Source organism: Mus pahari, chromosome 3 (assembly GCF_900095145.1).
Source record: "Mus pahari chromosome 3, PAHARI_EIJ_v1.1, whole genome shotgun sequence".
Classification (NCBI taxonomy): domain Eukaryota; kingdom Metazoa; phylum Chordata; class Mammalia; order Rodentia; family Muridae; genus Mus; species Mus pahari.
The window spans coordinates 130,137,768-130,157,652 of NC_034592.1; the positions used below are offsets into that span (position 1 = coordinate 130,137,768).

General features: G+C 40.2%; 1 long non-coding RNA gene across 1 annotated transcript; it reads left to right on the forward strand.

The window, feature by feature from the left end:
- The first annotated feature begins 13,050 nt into the window (after window positions 1-13,050).
- Window positions 13,051-19,077, forward strand: LOC110317623. The gene is made up of 3 exons (XR_002380338.1): window positions 13,051-13,230; window positions 13,342-13,470; window positions 18,076-19,077. It is a non-coding gene; the product is annotated as an uncharacterized LOC110317623 (long non-coding RNA).
- Window positions 19,078-19,885: the final 808 nt, after the last annotated feature.

The window sequence follows — 19,885 nt, forward strand, 5'->3', positions numbered from 1 at the left end:
CAGCTGAGTTGAACCAGCGAGCTAGAGTTCAGAAAGAGCTAGAAAGGGGCAAGCTTATTCAGCAGCAAGTCTCAGAGGCTGAAACATTTTAGGTCACGATTAGATTGCATAGAAGCTAGAAGCTTCCAGGACGAGGCCTACGTTTTCAGACCAAGGCAGTAAGCCTAGGAGATGACAATTACATCAGAGGAATAAGAGAGACTTTTACAATTGTAGTTTCTTTTCACGACCACATCCCAAAGCAAAAACAAGAAGCAGAATAAAAGACTACATAGATATGTTTTATAATTCTCAAAACAGTAGAGAACCAGGATGTCCAAAAAACTAAGGATAGTTGAATACATTAAGGTCCATTTCCAGACTCAAGCATTCTTTTTTAAGTGCCATGTTGTTTGCTCTGTAGGGCTAGGGCTGAAGCCACCTATGTTCTTGCTAAGTGCTGATGGCTCCCTCCCTTCTGCGAATGGAGGAGGCTCATTCTTCTTGGTCACCTTGTGCTGAGGTGGCAGTCAGAAACATGCTTTGCAGTGAGTCATGCACACAAGTGTCATGTTTCATTCTCAGGCCAGGCCATGTAATAGCTAGCAGGGAGATTAATAGCATTCGGAATAAAATGGCTCACTGCAAATATAAGCTGAGCACTTCTGCTGGCCAGAGGTAGAAATACAGAGAGAAACAGTCTCACATTGTGTGAAGTCACCACACACAGCCAGTAGCTGTTGATTAATGCAAAGAAGGAAGAACTCACAATGTAAAAGCAAGTAGAAATGTGTGGAGATAGGTGGAGTTATGACGTCAGTTTTTCAAGGGGGAAAATATTATACTAAGTAATATAAAAATACTAGAAATACAAGAGAAAATCACCGTGGTTTTATTTTTATCAATAGGGTTGGGAATGTAAAGATATTTCTTCTCTTTTCCCTTAGTTTTCTAAAATAAATAAATTCCATTATATAAAATGTACCTTTAATGTCTTTGTAAATGTGATTCACAGTAGTCATGTGATGTTTCAATTATATCGGTTTCCTTCCTCCTGTGGCCATCTTTGTGGGTCTATTCCGTGTGAAGAACACCTTAGAAAGCCACTTGGCATAAGCCAAGAGTATGATTACATCTTAACTCACTACACCTTCATCAAGACATGCTCAGCCTGGATATCTGATTACAAGACAATGGCAAATTACTCCTAAAGTTGTCAGTGTTTAGATTTAGCTTCTGTATTTGTGTGGATGGATGATCGCATAATCTGAGAATCTGGCCATGACACAGATCACTCTTGAGAGGAGCTGCTTTGTACCTTCAATGTTCAGTTAAGTAGCTAGAATATTATCAAGTTTAATTTTTCTTTCCCTCTCTCTCCCTAAATTTTTTGATTTGTAGTTTCTGCTCTATGTAGGCATCTAAATCACTAAGAACATCATCTCCCTTTCAGTGGTCAGATGACTTAATGCACTTGTGAATTCTTTTTGTGTGTGCGTGTGTCTTGTCTTAGTATGGAAAGTAGTGAACTTGTGGGAAGTGTATACTGCACGAACAGAAAGCAAAAGAGACCCACAGTAGAAATATTGATATCAGACAAGACAGACCTGAGGTGAAGAATTTCTATAAGAGGAATGGCTTCAGCAAAACAGAATAAAAACGCCTACCTCATCCCTGTCTGCTTCTCCCTGGGAGGGAAAGAGCTGACTGAGGCTCCCACATTCTCTGTAGCGGGCCTGATGTGGGAGTGTCTTTCACAGGACACTAGTGCAGGAAGCCTAGGAGAAAGAAATGCCTGCTTGTTTAATAGACAGTTGCAAACAGAAAGTAAAGAAAAAGGACGATTCAGGCAAAGATTCTCGAAAGGAAATGAGATAAATTCCAGAAATGGACTCCTAAAAATGTGACTGTTTACCTACCAAGAATTAGAAATAATTAAAGATAATCCCTCAGGTCAAAGAAGAATGTATAAGCAAAGTGAGAATCTCAACAGAGAAATAAAATATTGTTTAAATACTAAACAAATATTAGCACAGTCACTACAATGAAATTCTCACTAACAGGATAGATGGAGTTTATGGACTCAAGGATAGGAAAAGGAAATAAATCGTTTAGAACAGCAAACATGACAACAAGAAACAAAGAAAGAAAATATGCATTATAAAAGTCAACCTATCAGGAAGAAATAATAATCATAAATAAATGTGCACCTAACAAAAGATTTCTGAGATACCTGAGGCAAAGCTCCAATATCTAGATATAAGTAGACCCTAGACACATAGATCCATGTGGAGAGTTGCTGAATGCCTCAAGAAAACCCCATATCTGAATTTTTCAAGTGACATCCTTGACTTTTAAATAATTATCTATTCTAACTTTTAAATATTTCCCATGGAGTTACATAAAACATCTCCCTATTGCTTTATCCTGCCGCTAACAATATAACTCAACACCTCAATAATGCAATCATACTTGCAGATAATTGCATATTCGAGATAACCTCCAAATCTAAATAAATCAGTCTACAGATACCCAAACAGTAAGAAATGCAGCTGTGGAGTCAGCGCAGTGTGTCTGCTTTCTCCTACCCACCATGCTTGGGTCTTAACATGGATGATAGATTATTCCATGCTTCATTAAACTTCCTGTTTCTGCCTTATTTATAAGTTGCTTCAAGATGATTTTTCTTCTAGCAGTTCTCTGCTCTGTCCTTGCTGTTCTCTATAGCTTTATTTATTTCCTTAGGTTACAAAACTTGAAAGCCATTAGCCAAGATTCTTGCCCAGCATGGCTATGACACACACAGTGCCAAAGCCAGAGGGGCCATGTGACCCCAACAGTCCACAAGTGGGACGTTCTTATCCTGTCTTTAAAGTCTTAACATTGCCTTTTGCAGCATGATTTTGTTTCTTATTTATTATCTGTAAATAATCACCATTTCTTCAGATCCTCTTGCTACAAAAACTCAGTAAGGATGATACCCACAGAGTTAATATTTAGAAATATGCATATATTTTGCCTTAGGTTGAAAGATGGACGTCGATGCTTTTTGATTCACTATGAATGAGAAGATGGTAATTTCTTCGGTGACTATAAACCTTTGTGCAATAAAACTCTAGCATCATTGTTTAGACAGCACTGTGATACTGGTACAAATCCAATAGGATTTCTTTGTTCCCAGTACAAGCTGAAAATACCAAATCCAAAATTTCCAAATTTAAAACTTTTGAGCACTGATGGTATGCATATAAGAATTCCACCCCTGATCTCATGTGACAGGTTTAATTCAAGCATAAATTCACCAGCAGTACTGTGTGCAAAATTAATTTCAGGCTACTCAAATAAAATGGTTGTGATACATAAATGGATGTTGTGTTTAGACTTGGTATTATTACTAAGATACCTCATTATGTCTCTCCAAATACTCTAAAATCTGAAGCTTTTCAAGTAAGATTGACTCAACAGTACAGTTTAATAAATGTTTTCAAAGTCGCAGTCCTTACATTTACAGTAATTCAGTAATCTCGGTCTTTTCTGTACTGAGTCCTATCTCTGCTTAGTACAGATTTGGAGGACTTTTAAAATCAAACCTAGGATAGCAGCTGATTTCATTATGGCGAAAGTGACTGTGAGTCATAGCTTACTGAAGGGACAGAGAGATGGAACCAAGGGCTTTGAACTCGGTTCCCCTACTCTAATATGGAAAATATCACCAAACAATCTCTATGAGATCCAGATTTCAGTCAGCAGCTGGTCCAATAGTTATTTAGAGAATAGATATAACAAAAGATACAAGAAGATATAAATGTTGGTCAATAAATCAGTAATTTTTTTCAAAGAGCTTTTCTGAGCTCAATATCATTGACCTTTTATTATATTTCTTGTTACACTTTTCTATTAATTAAACCCCAATCACTACTTTACAAGTAGGAGATTTTATTACATCATCTAGGCAAAACCATCTCTAATCATGCTCAGGGAACTATTGTATACTGAGCAGAAAGAGGTGTGAAGAAAGCAAATTAACCTTTTAAGTGTAGACGGGTGTTATAGCGTTAGATAAGGTGGTGAAGTATCCAACCTTGCACCACCACTGTTAAATGTGATCATTCACTGTTTTGTCTTCCTAGGTAAGAGGAGCTGTTTCCCAAGGCTAGTGTGAGATGTGGTCATGTGTTTTGCTGTGCCCACTGAAACGAGTGGACACATACACAGTGGGATGAGATCCAAGTGTAAGATGTGGCTTGCTGAGCCTCCTGTACCTTTCCCCCACCATTGTAAGAAGAGCCTTCTCAAGGGATGCGGAGCTTCTTCCACATGGGTCCCAGAAAGACAAACACCCATGAGGCATAAGTATCCCTGTGGTTTTCAGGTGAACCAGTGCAGCTGGCTTGTGACAAATACATGATAGTCAGTGTCCTCAGACACTAAGACCTGGGTGGGTGGGGAGCAGGGCAGGGATAGTACAGCAGTATTATCCTAGCAAAGGGCTGAGTTATTCATATATGGAGAGCCCTCTCAGACACAAAATTTGTATGAATATTTAATATGCTATTGACCACTGTAAAGCCCCAGATTTCCTGACTATAGACTTAGGTGTTCTCTGAAACACTTCCAGTAAAAGATAGTGTTTATAATGATTTTCATTTAAACCCCTTCTCATCTCTTTAAAGACAGAGAGTATTAAAGTTACAAATATAAGGGCCTTCACAATCCCTAGTAACATCTGTGCATTTAGTATTATTATTATGCATGAATATTAACTGGTGACAGAACTTGATCATAAAATTTCTTTGGGGATCTGACAAGCTTGAATCTAAATCCTTGTCCACCACCTAAGAGACATGAGGCTCTGGGAAATTCTTCTGCATTCTTCAGCACTTAACTTCCCCGTTGTTACACTGGCGTCATATTCATAGCTTCATTATAGAGTAGTTATGGGGACTGATTGAGATATAAAACAGGCTTAACACAGTGCCTGACCCAGAACATGAGCTAGATAATGCTGACAGATGTCATTAGTTTTGAAAAGGTCATTTCCATAAGCTCGTCTTAGTTAAACTGGAAGTTGGACAATAGGGTAGGGAAGAAAGGATAAGTTGATTTTAACCAATGAACAGATTTCAGGAGAGACTGCCTTCCCCTCCCACCACCACTCCCATTTTGGGTTGAACGCAGCTGTCCAGTTTCTAAATAACTGTTTTGTATTACTGAATTCAAATTTTCCTAATCCCCACCCTTCCCCAAAAGCCTGCCTCAGCCCTGAGCAGAAACTCAGAAAGGCTGGCAGCTGGTGCTCTGTCTGTGTTTACTTATGCGAGCAGGGGCCACCCTGATTTGGTGACCCCTCCTTTGCCACTGCACCTCTCAACACCTGCTCAGCCTAAACCAGTATCCACAGGACAGAGCTGGACTTTCATAGTCCACGGGGAAGGGTTTCAAAGCATGAAGTGACACTTCTGAAGCCCCAGCTATGACCCTGGGAAAGAAATGGTGCTTAAAGAGTGGTAGGAGGGGAAAATCTCCTCTGCTCTTCCCTTGGGGGAGAGGCAGGGACAGGGCATTTCCCTAAAGATCCCTGCAAGCTCCGACCTTCCAAGATTCCTTCACTATACCAAAGAAGGAAATGGACCTGCAATTGCTCATTGGGGTAAAATTTAAGTCAAGTCTGGATTTCAAGTTCAACTTAAATGCCCCATTTTAATGTATTTAAGAAGAAAAATTTGCCTGTGAAAATATTGCTTTTCTTACAAAGAGAACTATAAACATATTTTTGACAACTTTGAAATGGATTAAATGGTGGGGGAGGTGGTTCTAAATGGGTGTGCTCTGAGTCAGGGTGAGTAAGCCGGGCTGCTCCATTCATCTTCAGTATATTTATTTATACTCTTCTTAAAATGCACTGAGAGTCTCTGTAATTTCTAGTTATTCTTTATGTGTATTTTGGTGTATTTTTGCTCTCACATTCCCACCCTCCAAAAAAATAAACAAACAAATAAATAAAACACCAAAAACAGAATAAAGTGAGCAAGTGGAGCAAATAAATGTCACACACATCACCCAGGGCTCCCAAAGCAGACGGTTCTAAAGCAGATCTATTAATCCACCAAACCGTGACGCATCAAGAGCAAACTGGATGATTTCAACTCTCACGGAGCTCTCTGCTGTTAAAATATTTCTCAGCATCACCCTCCAACTCCTAATATTTTTCTCTCCAGCAGGAAATTTGTCATATCAAGTCCCACAGGAAGACAGAGGGACATTTACCAGAAAGTCAGCCAGCCAGGTGGCAGCTGGGATGTGTCAGAATACAGAACTTATTTTCTTAGTATGGTAAAATATACGTAACACAGATTTAAGGGTCTCCGCCGTGTTTGAATGTGCAGTTTGGTAGGGTTTAAGCACAGTCAAAGGTTTGTGCCGCCACCGCCCACGCTCAGAATGTTTTCATCTTCCTAAATTGAAGGCCAGGATGAGTGACAATAGCTCTCCAGTCCTTCATCCATGCTTGCTGGCAAGCACCATCTTGCTTTCTGTTTCTCTGTGTTTGGCTGGGCGAGGTACCTCACAGGAATGGAATCATTCAGTATTCTTTTTCGACTGGCTTATTTCACTTGGCATATGTTTTCAGTGTTCAGCCATGCTGTTCCATGTGTCAGAGTTCCCTTCCTTCTTCAGGCTGAACAATATCCCATTGTTTTTATTATGCCTCATCATTCATCTGTCAATAGAAACTTGGATTGCTTCCACCTTTGGGGCCATAATGAATAAGGCTGTTGGGAACATGGCTGTAATAGACACATGGTTCAGTCCTTGCTTTGGATTGTCTTAGGCATACACCAAAAGTAGAATTGCTGGATTATATGATGTTTCTCTGACATTTTGAGGAATCACTATAGCAGACACACAAGCCTCATGGGCTTACATTCCTACCAATAATACAAGGAAGTTCTACTTTCTCCATACCCTTACTCAACACTTTTTATCTCTTCTGTGTTTAAAACTTTTATTTTACATGTGTGGATGTTTCGCCTGTATACATGTTTGTATGCCTCATGTGTGTCTTGTTCCCACAGAGGCCAGAGAGGGGTGGCTGATCCCCTGGAACTCGATTTTGGACAGTTGTCAGCATCCATGTGCAAAGTGAGACTTGAAGCCAGATACCCTGGAAGAGCAGACACAGAGCCATCACTCCAGAGCACTGCCCCCCCTTTTCAATAGGGTCTGCTCTGCTTTAATGGGAACTCTCATGGTGGCATTGATTGGTGTTCTCTCTGGGCTTACCGGTCCATAATCAACTTACGACCATTTAGACACATCTCTGGAGATTCAAAGTCTTGACTGATTTTTAAATTTTATTTGTTTTTGTTTAATTTGCTACCCAGTTAGTTAAACTTAGAGTCACGGTTTAACTGTGATGGATGTAATTGCCACCTCAAAATGTGTATTTGGGGGAGACAGATATGTATTTTTAAAAGCTACTTTAGAGTTGAAATAGCTACTGAATAAAAGATATATTTTTATCCAGTAAAGAGAGTTTTAGGTCAAATGCTTTATATGAACCATATAGTTTCATATTTAATGAAATTCATTCCATTTCCAAATATTTCTTTTGGACTTTCACAATTAGCAGGGAAGGTAAGGAAGAGCAGACTTTAAAATACTGCAGGAAGTCATTGCAGAGGGGATGGCGTCACTGTGCCATCTTCTTACAAATATACCATGTACTTTGACAGCTTTTACTCCTACTACCGTGTCCTGCTCATATTCATATATATATATATATATATATATATATATATATATATATATATGGGTTCATCATGTTAAGGATAGATAGATAGATAGATAGATAGATAGATAGATAGATAGATATTCCAAGTTCCATCCATTTTCCTGCAAGTGACATAATTTTGTCCTGGATGTCTAAACAAAACTTCAGTGTGATTATATGCCACATGTCCTTTTCCCATTCTGTTGATGGACACTTAGGCTGAGTCCGTGAAGTGGGTGCTATGAGCAGTGACACGGCAAACACAGATGTGCAGATATCTAAGAGAAGGTTTTCTGTGTGTTTGTCTCTCTCCTACATTGCTCATTCTTGTCTCCTTGCTGTGGAAAAGTATGGCTAGCAAGGAGGTCTTTGTCTGTTTGCAGTATACACCGGCTAGCCTAGTTTGCCTAAGGCAGAGGATCATGCAGGCTTCTCTTCCCCCTCTAATATTGCTGCTCTGATTCATCACCATTCCAGCCCCTCAGCATCCAGTGACCTCATCAGAAAGTTTAAGCTGCACTTCCACGGTTCTGATGTGCTACTCTCGGGTTTTGCCTACATTAACTCATTTTTACTCTTACAACATGTCCCATGTGACCTATGAGTGTTTCCGTTTTACATAGGTGGATACAGAAGTATAGAAAAAAAATCTTTTTCCTGGGATCATGCAGTTAGCACAAGTGGAAGCCAGGCAGATCAGCTGCCCCTTCCTGACTATGTTGTGTGTCTCTGGGGCGAGAACCAGGTTCCCTTATCTGGCACTGATAACCTGGAGGTCTTTCTCATTGCTCAGCCTCAACATTTGCCAAGTGTGCCTAATTTTAAAACAAGTCACCTGGAAATATTATTGTCCCCTGGTAAGACATTTAAGATGGCATGTCTTATGTAAAGCACGGTATCATCATTCTTCAGAAAATTAGACACAGAAGTGCCACGCGACCCAGCAAGCCCCCTTCTTGGCATACTCCTAAGTGAACTGAACAAAAGACTTAAACAGATACTTGCATATTTACTCATGGTACTATTATCCCTAGTAATGAGAACAATGCGTCTTTTCATTCGAGAATGTTCTTCTAGTCTCAAACATAAAGTTTGGTCCTAAGGGTATTGTTAAATCTGTCTCTCAGCTTCACCCAATTATCTGTCATCTCTGTCTTATATTCTTGATGGACACAGTGTCAAGAACTGAGGAGAGAGAGAGCTAAGTGGGGCTAGTCTCACTGCAGACTGCTGCGTAATTCTGTTCTTCCATGAAATGAGGGTATTAGTAGACAACCATGAGGACGCCTGTGTATGTCCTCAGACCAAGACCACAAAGTTCAAATATGTTTTTGCTCATCTTGTTTCCAGAGAGAATTAGCAGGAATGAGGGGGAGGAATCTCTAAATAACAGAGTAGTCTGCCATTGGCATTGTCTGGATTCTAGACTCTAGAATATTCAGCTGTGGCCATACTATGAATGCAAATATTTTGCCAACCAATTCATCATAGCTTATATACCAGACTCCTTAAAATCGCCGTGTTTAAATATTTCACCGGAGAATTTCCTGCACCTTTGAGAAATGAGAACAAACGACAACAGAATCTCAAGTCTTTCTTTAAGCCCTTGATTTTGACCTGAATTCTTAGGAGGGAGTTTCCAGCTCCAATGTGTAGATAGGCGGCTACTTCATCTTTAGGAGATAGAAAAAAAAAAAAAAAAAAAAAAATCGAGCAGTTTCAGCCAGGCAGTGAAAACATGGACAGAGAAGAAGCTCCTGATCCATGGAAAGTGTCACATTGTCACGTGAGTAAAGCAGGAAGTGAGGGAGGTGACTGCTGGTACAGTGGTGAATTATTGGAAGACCTGCTCAGTGACTAAGAGAGAGACTGAGGCACTGGGCAGAAGATGGAGATTAGTCAGCATGTGGTAGGAAGAGAATGTAAGGAAAGGTTTATAGTAACACCCACTGTCCAGGATGGCTCCAACATTTACCCTTCCGGTGTATTTCTTTATCATGTTGCCGATCCACGAAGGGCTACAGTTATTGCCCTCTACATGGGTAGAAGTTAGTTTTCATTCAGGTCACCCGAGATATCAGCTAAAACTTCAGAATTAATGTTAAAATTAAGTAGCTTTTCAAGCACAAGTAATAATTTATTCAAAAATAGAGAAACGCCTGAANAAANAAAAANAAAANANNACCAAAAAAAAAAAAAAAAAAAGNACTTGTGAGGACAGATAAACAAAAGCAAAGCATNAAAACACTAGCANTNTACAAACAAATGCAATAGTCTAACACCTGTGATCAGAATCTTAATGAAACTTTGTTTATAACAAAGCATTAAAACACTAGCATTTTACAAACAAATGCAATAGTCTAACAACTGTGATCAGAATCTTAATGAAACTTTGTTTATAAGTATCAAAGAAAATTTTCTGGTAAGTTCCTAGTAAAATAGTCAGGGATAAACAAACAAACAAAACAAAGCAAAACAAAACCCAACCCACACTGAGCGTGTATATGGCTCTTAGCAGATCTGAAATAAAATAGGAAAGGAGGTGGGAACAGGAGTCACTCTCTGTAACCTATCTTTAGCAACCAGTGTCTTTGGTGACAAGAATCCTGGTTTGCCCTTGAAACATTTGCATGGGGCCTCGATATATCTGCTAGCCCTCAGCAGGAGCCAGAGAGTTAATCACCTCATCACACAATCAGTCAACTCAAGGGCACTGCACAACTCCAGACTTCATCAGTTTATGCACTGTGCCAAAAGCTACAAGTACCACACTCTTATGTAGGTGGGCGATCAATGCTGGGTGAATGGCCAGGAGTGGGGACCTGCACTGTGTGCTTTGAAAGACCCAATGTGTTAACAAAACACACAATACTGTTTAAAATGTACTTACTGACTTTTGAAAACCAAAAAAAAAAAAAAAACAAAAAAAAAAAAAAAAAAAACAAAACAAAAAACAACACAAAAAGAAATGAAAACAAAAATCAAAAGAAACAATAAACAAAAAAACAAAGAGAGCAACAAAACAAAGCAATCCTTCCTGTACAAAATTTACTATGTTAGGTTTTATCTGGATCTGGATTATGTTGTTAAATGGAAAGAGTTAGAACTAATTCTTTTTAATTTAAATATAGACATATCACTGAAATCATAACTGCTCACGTGTTGATGGAAGACTTTCTCAACATGGAGTTTCAAGAACAAAAGTCATAGGAAGCTTACTCCGCTGATCTGAAAGCCCTGCACCTAACTAAAGCTAAATGTCTAACATAAGTAGCTAACGTGGAAATGAAGTGTGTCTGATCAGCAGAGACAGTGCTTGTTTTGTGTGTTAGAGCACTTACCGAGTTGATTCCCTACTTATCCTTTAAGAATTATTTCAAGGAAAATCATCATGAATGAGGCGAGAGAAGGAAACAGAAAAGAACGTGGGGTGGTGTAACAATAAAAACCAATTCAACAGGGGAAGGGTTTTTACAAGCCTCTTGGCTCCTGGATTCATGGGGCCATCGTTAACCCAGGGTTTCCAAAGAGCGCTCCCCGCCCTTGGGAGCTTCTGAGACTAAAGCTCCAGACACACGTCTGTGGAAGCGAGCGGGCAATAACTGTCAAGTTATGAACCAAACTTTCAGCAAAGCTTCTGCGGGGAGTGGGATCGCGAGACATACTTTCCACGGGTTTGATTCCTACAGTGTTTGAGCTTCTCCACAATCAAGATGAATCACCTTTATAATTAGAACAGGAAGGATAAAATGAAACCAAAACGATGTTCAAAGTGCCCCGTGTAGCCTGCTTCTTTGTACATCTCTCTACGTGGAGAGTTAAGTGTATCAAAAGCCACGGTAGTTATTTGAGGAGAATATTGTCAGCAGTGCCCGTTATGTCTTTGTTTTAACGACTTTTCATACTTTTCGGACTCCGACTTGTCATTTCAGTTTTCTAATAAAAACGAAAATAAACAGCATGCTAATGTAAATAGAGAAGTTTGAAATCGTTCGGCTTCCCCGGCTGCCTGCGAGCACAGCTTCTGTTTGATTTTGCTGTTGCCGCTGCTCGCGAGGACAGCTTTTCACAGACTTGCATCTCTGGTTTAAATTATACAGAAGCTGTTTTATTTCCCTTTGTAAGTGTCTCATTTAAATTCCCAGGTGTAGGTAAGTGCGGTGAGAATGGGGAGGAGGGGACCCTTTTCCTTTCCTGGTGCCCTTGCCACGGTGAGACATACAAGAGGTAAGAAAGCTTTGGACAGCAGCAGGGGACAGCCCCAGCCTGGCCAGGGCTACCAGCTTCTCTTTGCTTTCTGGTTCTGAACCTTCCCAGAGGAGTGAGTGAGTGAGTGTCTGCTTGGGTCCGGATGTTCTGACCTTGATCCAGCATTGATGTTTATTATCCAAAGTTTATAATTTTTATGAAAAGCAAATTAGTAGAAAAAAGCAGCAAAGATAATATAGAAATTTGCACCCATTTTTCCATAATCCAGCGTTTATAAAACTGTCATATCTAACAGAAATTCTAAACACAGGCTGACTTTTCTCTCAGGAATACATATTCTGATGCTTTCTTTTTTAAGGATATTATAACTTTTTAATATATCAGTCATTTTCTTGAGAACCTATTTGCTTTGTCAGCAAAGTAAACATTGAAAATTAGATATAAAGTATGCACCGGCCAGCATACACAACATTGAAATGTACATTTATTTTGACGTTCCTATTAAAATCAAAATCTCCCTCTGTATCATCCCAGGGCTCACCAAAGGAAAGCTGGTACGCCATTTGCTTCTTCACAGACATGATAAGGAAAGCAAGAAGGTAAAGCTAAGAGAAGCAGCGCTTCCCGGGACTGCCGCACCATTTGGCAATTCCCTCTTCCGGTGGTGCTAGAGGCAGGTGAAGTTTGTTCCTGGTACTTGGGTTGGGCAGTAAGAAGGGATGTTGAAACGCTCTTCTGAAATTTCTAATGTTGATGTTTGCATTTGAAAACATCATCTGAAAAGAAAAAAGAAAAAAGAAAGTATCATCTTTCTGCACTTCCTGTTAGAGTTTCTCCATCTCGGCTGAAGACTGTCAGAAGAGCAAATTGCAACGAAGATTGTCCCCTCTGGTTCCCTAGCACTCGTCTCTCAGCATATTAAAAATCCTTCCCCCACTTTTTTTTTTTTTTTTTTTCTTTGCGGGCCATATTTTTCTTCTGCCCTTACACCCTGAGCTCTTTTTATGGACGTTTCTTTTCACACCCTGCTAACTCATGCCTTACATGCCTTTTTTTATCCAGCTGTGTGGCTAAAAAACCTCAAAATCAGTAGGTGGTCATGGACCTGTGCCCCGAATCCTGTAAGGCAAGTAGATGTGGAGTTGACAGGTCTCAGGACAGGATCTTTCAGCACCAGACACAGGAGCTTCCAGCCTGCAGAGCACACGTCATAGTCATATCTTCCTCGTGGAGCCCTCCTAGGGCAGACAGCACCTGTGAACCATAAGGTAGGTTTCCTCCCTGTCCTGCTGGACCAAGCCATGTCAACCAATGCAGGGCAAAAATGTTTCCAAACGTAACCTTTCACTGAACAAATCAGTTCTTTTCTGTCTTCACAGTGGTGGGATTGGCAGCCTGTCTTTCTAGAGCTCACTGATATACCACTGTGGCTGGTAGCCAGGCCTGGTTCAGCTAAATCACAAGTCTGGCTGAAGTTCCCAACATCTGTGTATGCTCACTCTCACTTGGTGAGTACCAAGAGGCAGGGACTTCTCATTTGGGGCTGCTCATTAGCTGACAAAGCAAATGTTTTGTTTTCTACTGTGAGCTGGGTGCCAACTCAAAGCTGAAGATTTATATTTTGACACCCACTTGCCCACATCTGCATATTCTTTTTTATAAGTGATCTGAAGAATGGTTAGAAATACTGTTTATAAGTCAGGCCACTGGAAAGGAGAGGCCAGAGTTCCAGTCTGGGAAGATAAAAGATAATGCAGTAAATTATTTGAGCAGAATGCCCTTTTCAATGTAGAAAACATTTAAAGTACTTTAAACCTTGGTAAATCCTTTCAGTACACCTATAAAAAGCATAGAAAGTAGAAATCTATCTTTTTTTTTTCTCCCATAGAAAATGAAAGAAAAATCAGTGGACAGAGGTGAATAATCATTGATTTGGGCACTTGTAAAAAAACAACAACAACAACAAAAAAAAAAAAAGTAACAACAACAAAAAACAACATAAAGTGCGGTCTCAAAGATAGCTTTCAAATATCCCGATGTCCAGGCTATACTCAAGATCTTGCCATCACTAACATGGTCATCTGAACCTTTATAGAGAGCAGCAGTGGGCAGAGGCCCAGTTTGAGTTGCAGGGTTCTGTTAACCTCTAAGGTGACCTTGAAGCTTAAATCAGAAGCTTGTGTCTGACCATGTGGAGACGCTCTCCTCATTCCAGCAAGTGCGCAATACTCCTGTCCATCTTCCTGTGGGAGTCCCCAGGGCTCACCTCTCGCTGCCTTCAACAGGAAACCAAGGCTGTTCTGGGTTCCCTGTGTGGCCACAGTAGTTGGTCATTCTCTTTTTCATCCATCCACTCTCATCTTCTAGAAGGTCCCTTTGGGAACAAAGACTATGTGTCTTATTTCCATATTCTGCTATAAGCTGTATATTTTTAAGAAGTGTGTCGTGGCCAAGGTTTTATTCTTAAGTGAATGGGTCCATGAATTCATAAGCCTACACGACTATAAACCTGGCCCTGGCATAGCAGGGTGGCTATGGATATCTGTATATACTCAAAAGCTAAAAGAAATTATTCTGTTTTTACCACAAAGCAATCAATAATTGAGGGGATAGATAGGCTAGACATACTACACATATGTGTGGCTCAGATGAGACCCTGAAACTACAGGGTTTATGTTTTCAAGTATATGTTCAAATGTAAATTTGAACTAAAAAATGTTCAATTGCCATTGTCAAGTTGTTTCAGTCCAGTGCCTATTTTATTAAGTGCCTGTTTGGGACCTACCTGTCTGCAGGTATAGGTTCTGAGGATTCAATTCTGAATCTCCAGATGAATGTTGCTGTTTACCATGGGGATCCCTCCGTGGTAGGCTCCTCGTCTGTCTTAGAACAAAGCTACCTCTTCCTTTCCCTTCTTTCTGTCTTTCTAAGATACCGTGTCTTTGCCTTCCACTCCCTCCATGGAAAGTATGTATGAGACTGAACCTGGTCCAGCAAACTTTGGGCTGGAAAGGACTGCTTAGTTTTAGCACGTGTTGTGTACCTTCGGGGGTCTCCCTCCAACTGGGCTGGCTTCTGCGCAGAGAGCAGAGTTATTCAGAGGGGACTCAAACTTAATATAAACATTCCTTGATCCACAGAAAAAAATTTAACTGACACTAGGGCAAAAGCCTGGTCTCTAACTAACTGTAAAACCGGCTGTTGCAATTTCTGAATTCAGAATTCTCTCCCTCTTCCCAACCTATGATTAATTTAGAGCTAGGCTTGAAAACATGTTCAAACTTCTGCTCTAAATCAGTCAGCGGGCAAGTATTTCTTTACGTAGTACCATATATTCAAATTGTATTTTTGTAGAGGGAAAAAAAACCTATATGCATAAAGCTGATTGGGGGTTATAAGAAACACCCGAGCTGGTGTTGGGCTCCTTCTTGATCCCCTGTCTTTCTCCAGGAGCTCCAGGACTTTGCCACTGTTCCCCAAAGTTACTTTGCTCGACAATACATTCTTGTCTAAGCAGAGACATTAAACTAAGATGTTGATTTAGAGAAAACGTTTTCCAAAGTTCTTAATGTGAAGGAGAGATGGGAAGCTCAAAGGAAAGCAAATATTTCCCTTTAGCACGGTTTTGAAAGAAATGCCTTTATTTCAAATTCTAGAATGTTCTCTCTGAACTGACCTGATGCCAATGGGGATTCCCCAAAAGCAGATGGATACTGGTTCTAAGATGCATGGAGAACTTTGCTAGCAAAACATCTTGTTTCTTTTATTTTGTATTATTTATTTACCATTCACTTGTTCATTTGTGCTACTGGGATTGGGGTTGGGGGTGGCATTGAACCTGTCTCATACCAGGCAAGAGTCCCACCTACACTAATGCCCCAGGCAGCTTCTGTTTAATTGTGTCTTATCCCCCCAAATGAGAAAGTCACCCAGTGTTGTATTGTTCCAGCTCTTAGACCCTTTCTAAAATCATCCAGGAAAATTCTAAGTCTGGATAGAATACTCTTTGGTCACAAAGTATTGTAGAAACATGGGTACTAAGGACAACAGCTCAATCTCTGTTTGGCTCTGGCTATTTGAACATGGTCTTTTGTCCTCCTGAGCTTCACCCTACCTCCTGATGCCCTTGCAGACTTGACTATAGGGTGTGCTTCATTAAATCCTGCAGGAAAGAAGGTGGTGGAACTGAATTGTGTTGGAACTGTAAATAAAAAGTATTTAACAGCTAAGAAAATTCATGAATTAAAACTGTAGTTAGGTCACTCGGAAGAAAACCCAAGTTCACTTCCTAGCACCCTTGTCTGGTAGTTCACAATTACCTACAACTCCAAATTCAGGGGAATGCTTCTGGCCTTCAAGGCTATCTGTACTAGATGTGTGAACTCACATAGAGACACACATACATAACTATAAACAAAACAAAAAAGCAAAATATATGATAGCAGTTAAAGATTAAATGATTCTCGGTGTTCCATGATACATTCAATTTTCACAATTTTTTTAACTGGGGGGATTATCTTTATTGAACAGGTGAAGAGATGATTATTCTAATTTTTGTCAAAATAATGTAATATTAAAGGTATGTACATTACCACTGTATAGCAGATTATAAATAATCTAGAGATGATGCAAAGTATGGAGGGGAATGTATGTGTATAAGAATATGCTACTTCATACCATAGTCTTGTACAGCTTCAGAGCTTTGGTATCTTAAGGGAGGAGTGGGATTTTGGAACCAATCTACCATATATAGCAAAGGACATTTGTCTAACTGTTTCTAACAGTTGACTGTGTTGTGTCTGGGAACATCAGGGAATGGTCCAATTTTGTTTCAATATTAAATGTCATACTGGGTCTTAGGCTTCTTAAGTATTGATAGTTCAAAGTGAGATGAACTATTATGTCTGTCTATAGCTCAGATATATGGAACCTAGAAGAAACAGAATAGGTAGAATCTTAGTGGGAATATAAATGATGTAAGTTCACCAAATTGAAAGCCATTTTCTGTTATAGTTTTTGATGCTTTTACCAAGTCTCTACATACCACTATTAGAATCTAGAAAAATGGCAACAAAAATTTTTCTTTGGTAGACTAAGACTAATAGCACATCAGTGCATGATGTATTTTCTTCATCCAGAGGAATTAATTGGTTGCAAAAGCAGTCTAAGAGGCATTTGTACTCTCGCATCAGCTGTCTGTCGGGCAACACCATTTACATTTTATACCTTCTGCACTTTTCACAAATTTTATATGGGAAAGTTGGCTGATCAAATGGGTTTCTGAATCGACCTATGAACCATAATGCTCATTCATAACTTCAGTGCTCCAAAGGCAGGGCGGGAGGCTCATAATAATTTTGCCTTAATGAATGTCTAATAATGATAATTTAATCTAAAAATAGCATAAGACTCAGTTTAGGGCACATAATGCCTTTAAATGCATATTTGTGCTACTGAGTTTTCCTCTCTATTTTCTTTCTTGTCTGTATTTCTCTTCCTTTCGTGCTGTTCTGGGCCCTGAATCTAGGGCTTTGAATGCAGTGGGGAAATTCTGTACCACTGAGCTGCATGCCCGGTGCCATAGCTTTGGATGTGTTTGTGTCAGTCACAACAGAACCACCACAACATGACACTCTGCAAAGAGGACTGTTTGGATAGCTGGTTTAATTTTCAGTAATTCTTTTCAGAAGATAGCATGGTCAAAACCATTCCTATGCCACTTCCATGGCAGTGCTGAGCCTTGCTTCTCTGTGTAAGAAACAGGAAGCACACAATCACATACCCAACAGTGCTGAATTGAAAGTTTCTCCTAAAACACTACACACACACACACACACACACACACACACACACACACAGGTACGTGATGTATACATATGTATGATACTTAACGTATTTTATGGTCCTAATCTATATAAGTTTTTGAAAACTTCTTCATACCGTGAAGAAAATACTTGCAATTTTTTTTTCATCTACTTGACAAGTCTGCAATGTACATTAATGTAATTTTGAAACCAAGCAATATCAAAGCTATGGCTTCGAAAGCCATCTTTTAGTCCTGCTTCCCCCAGACCCTGAGTCCCACTTTGCACTCTGCTGCAAATTCACCCTAGGGAAGCAGCCTCCTTGGGCTCCTGAGTGTGAAGGCTGAAAGGCTAGCAACATCTAAGAAGCTTGAAAACGCAGTCTCACCTGAGTTGTGCTTGCCTGGGTGGCAGACTTCTAGTGAAGAATTTGAGAAAAGGTAAGTGGATTGGAGATTTTGAATCATGAATGTTTCAGCTGAAATCTAGAGGCTTTTCTTTTCCCCTGCTCTCTCAGAAATGCTCTTGAAAATTAAAAATGTTTTAAAATGCTGTTGAAAGGTGACTGTTGTTTACAGAGGTCCTTACAAAATAACATCTGTGTCTTTCATTCTGAAAGAAAAGGCAGGTTGAACATATAATTTAGCACTGACACCGTTTACAAATAAGAATTTTAAAATAAAATGTGCCCTTTGGTTTGGGGTGTGTGTGTGTGTGTGTGTGTGTGTGTGTGTAAACTTGCATGTGCATGTCTGGGAGGCTGAGAGGTCTCCATTCCCACTGCGAACTGCCAATAAGCCAATGTAGAGCAGAAGCCGAGATGGAAGAGACAAATCCCCCACACAGATGCCTGAACGGGTCTCCTGTGCCCTACTCACAGACAGATAGCATCATCTGGAAACCCATAGATCAAAAAAATAGACAGGTGGCCTGGTCCCGGTGGTAGTGCTTGGGGTGTATGAAGAAATTCGGAGGCACACCTATCCTGCTTTCTTTATTGTGTGTCTTACATTTCTAAGTAAATGAAGACCCATCTTAGAATCTCATTTAAGGGAAAGGGTTAAAGCTACAGTGGATGGAAAGAATCCCAGCACTGCCACCTCCACCTGTCTGGTCTGAAGAAGCCATTCCTGATGGCTTTGCTGTTGTTCTTCACGTCATTGTTTCATGTGAAGCGGGTGCCTCCGCACGAGCGGAGTGACTAACCACTGAGTTATTTTCCTTGTAGTAACTTTAGTGTTTTATGAGTCTCCCCACCTTATGTCTCATGAATTAACCTCACCCCGCCATCTGAAATAGCACAGTTTGATCAAAGAAGTAAATTAATAAAGTTGAAATCGCTTCCACCGAGGCCGACACCTTTCTCTATGCTATGCTTTTATTGCTCTTCCCAGCTGATATTTATAATCCCGCCATATGTGGTTATAAAGATTTATTACGAGCCAGTGGAATAAGTCCTGCGAATGTGTACAGTAAATGTCCAAGTTTGACTCTGTAAGCCTTGGAGACTTCTAACACGATGAAGCCATTTTGATCGCGAGCCAAGCAGCGCGCAGTTGGAGCGGGGCCTCGTATTGACAAAAGGTTTAGCTCTATGCCTTAGACTATACTAAGCCCGTGTGTGGGTTCCCTATGAATATTTGCAAAGCTCAGGTAGGTATGTTTCTTCTTCCTCACTCTCCTCATCTGAGGAGAGTTGAAGTTGGAGAATCTGTTGACCAAGAGTCGAAGTGGAAAATTTTAAAACCCCAAATAAAAGTCTGTAAAGGCAGGACAGAGCCAAATCAGGGATACAGTGAATGGGACATCTGTATGTCTACCGTAACCAGGCACAACTAATTACTGGGCAGGTCTTCTGAGCCCATAGGGAGAGAGAAACCTGTGAGCACCAACTAGTATGTGCTCCTCCCGCCTCCATAGCAGTAACTCCAGACAGGACTTTGCTTGCCTCCTTCCACACCTGTCCTCCATGCGTTCAGCTTCTCTTACCCTTAATATATGTGTAAATTTTCTCTCTTTTTTTTAAATTTAATCCCAGCACTTGGGAGGCAGAGGCAGGCAGATTTCTGAGTTCGAGGCCAGCCTGGTCTACAGAGTGAGTTCCAGGAAAGCCAGGGCT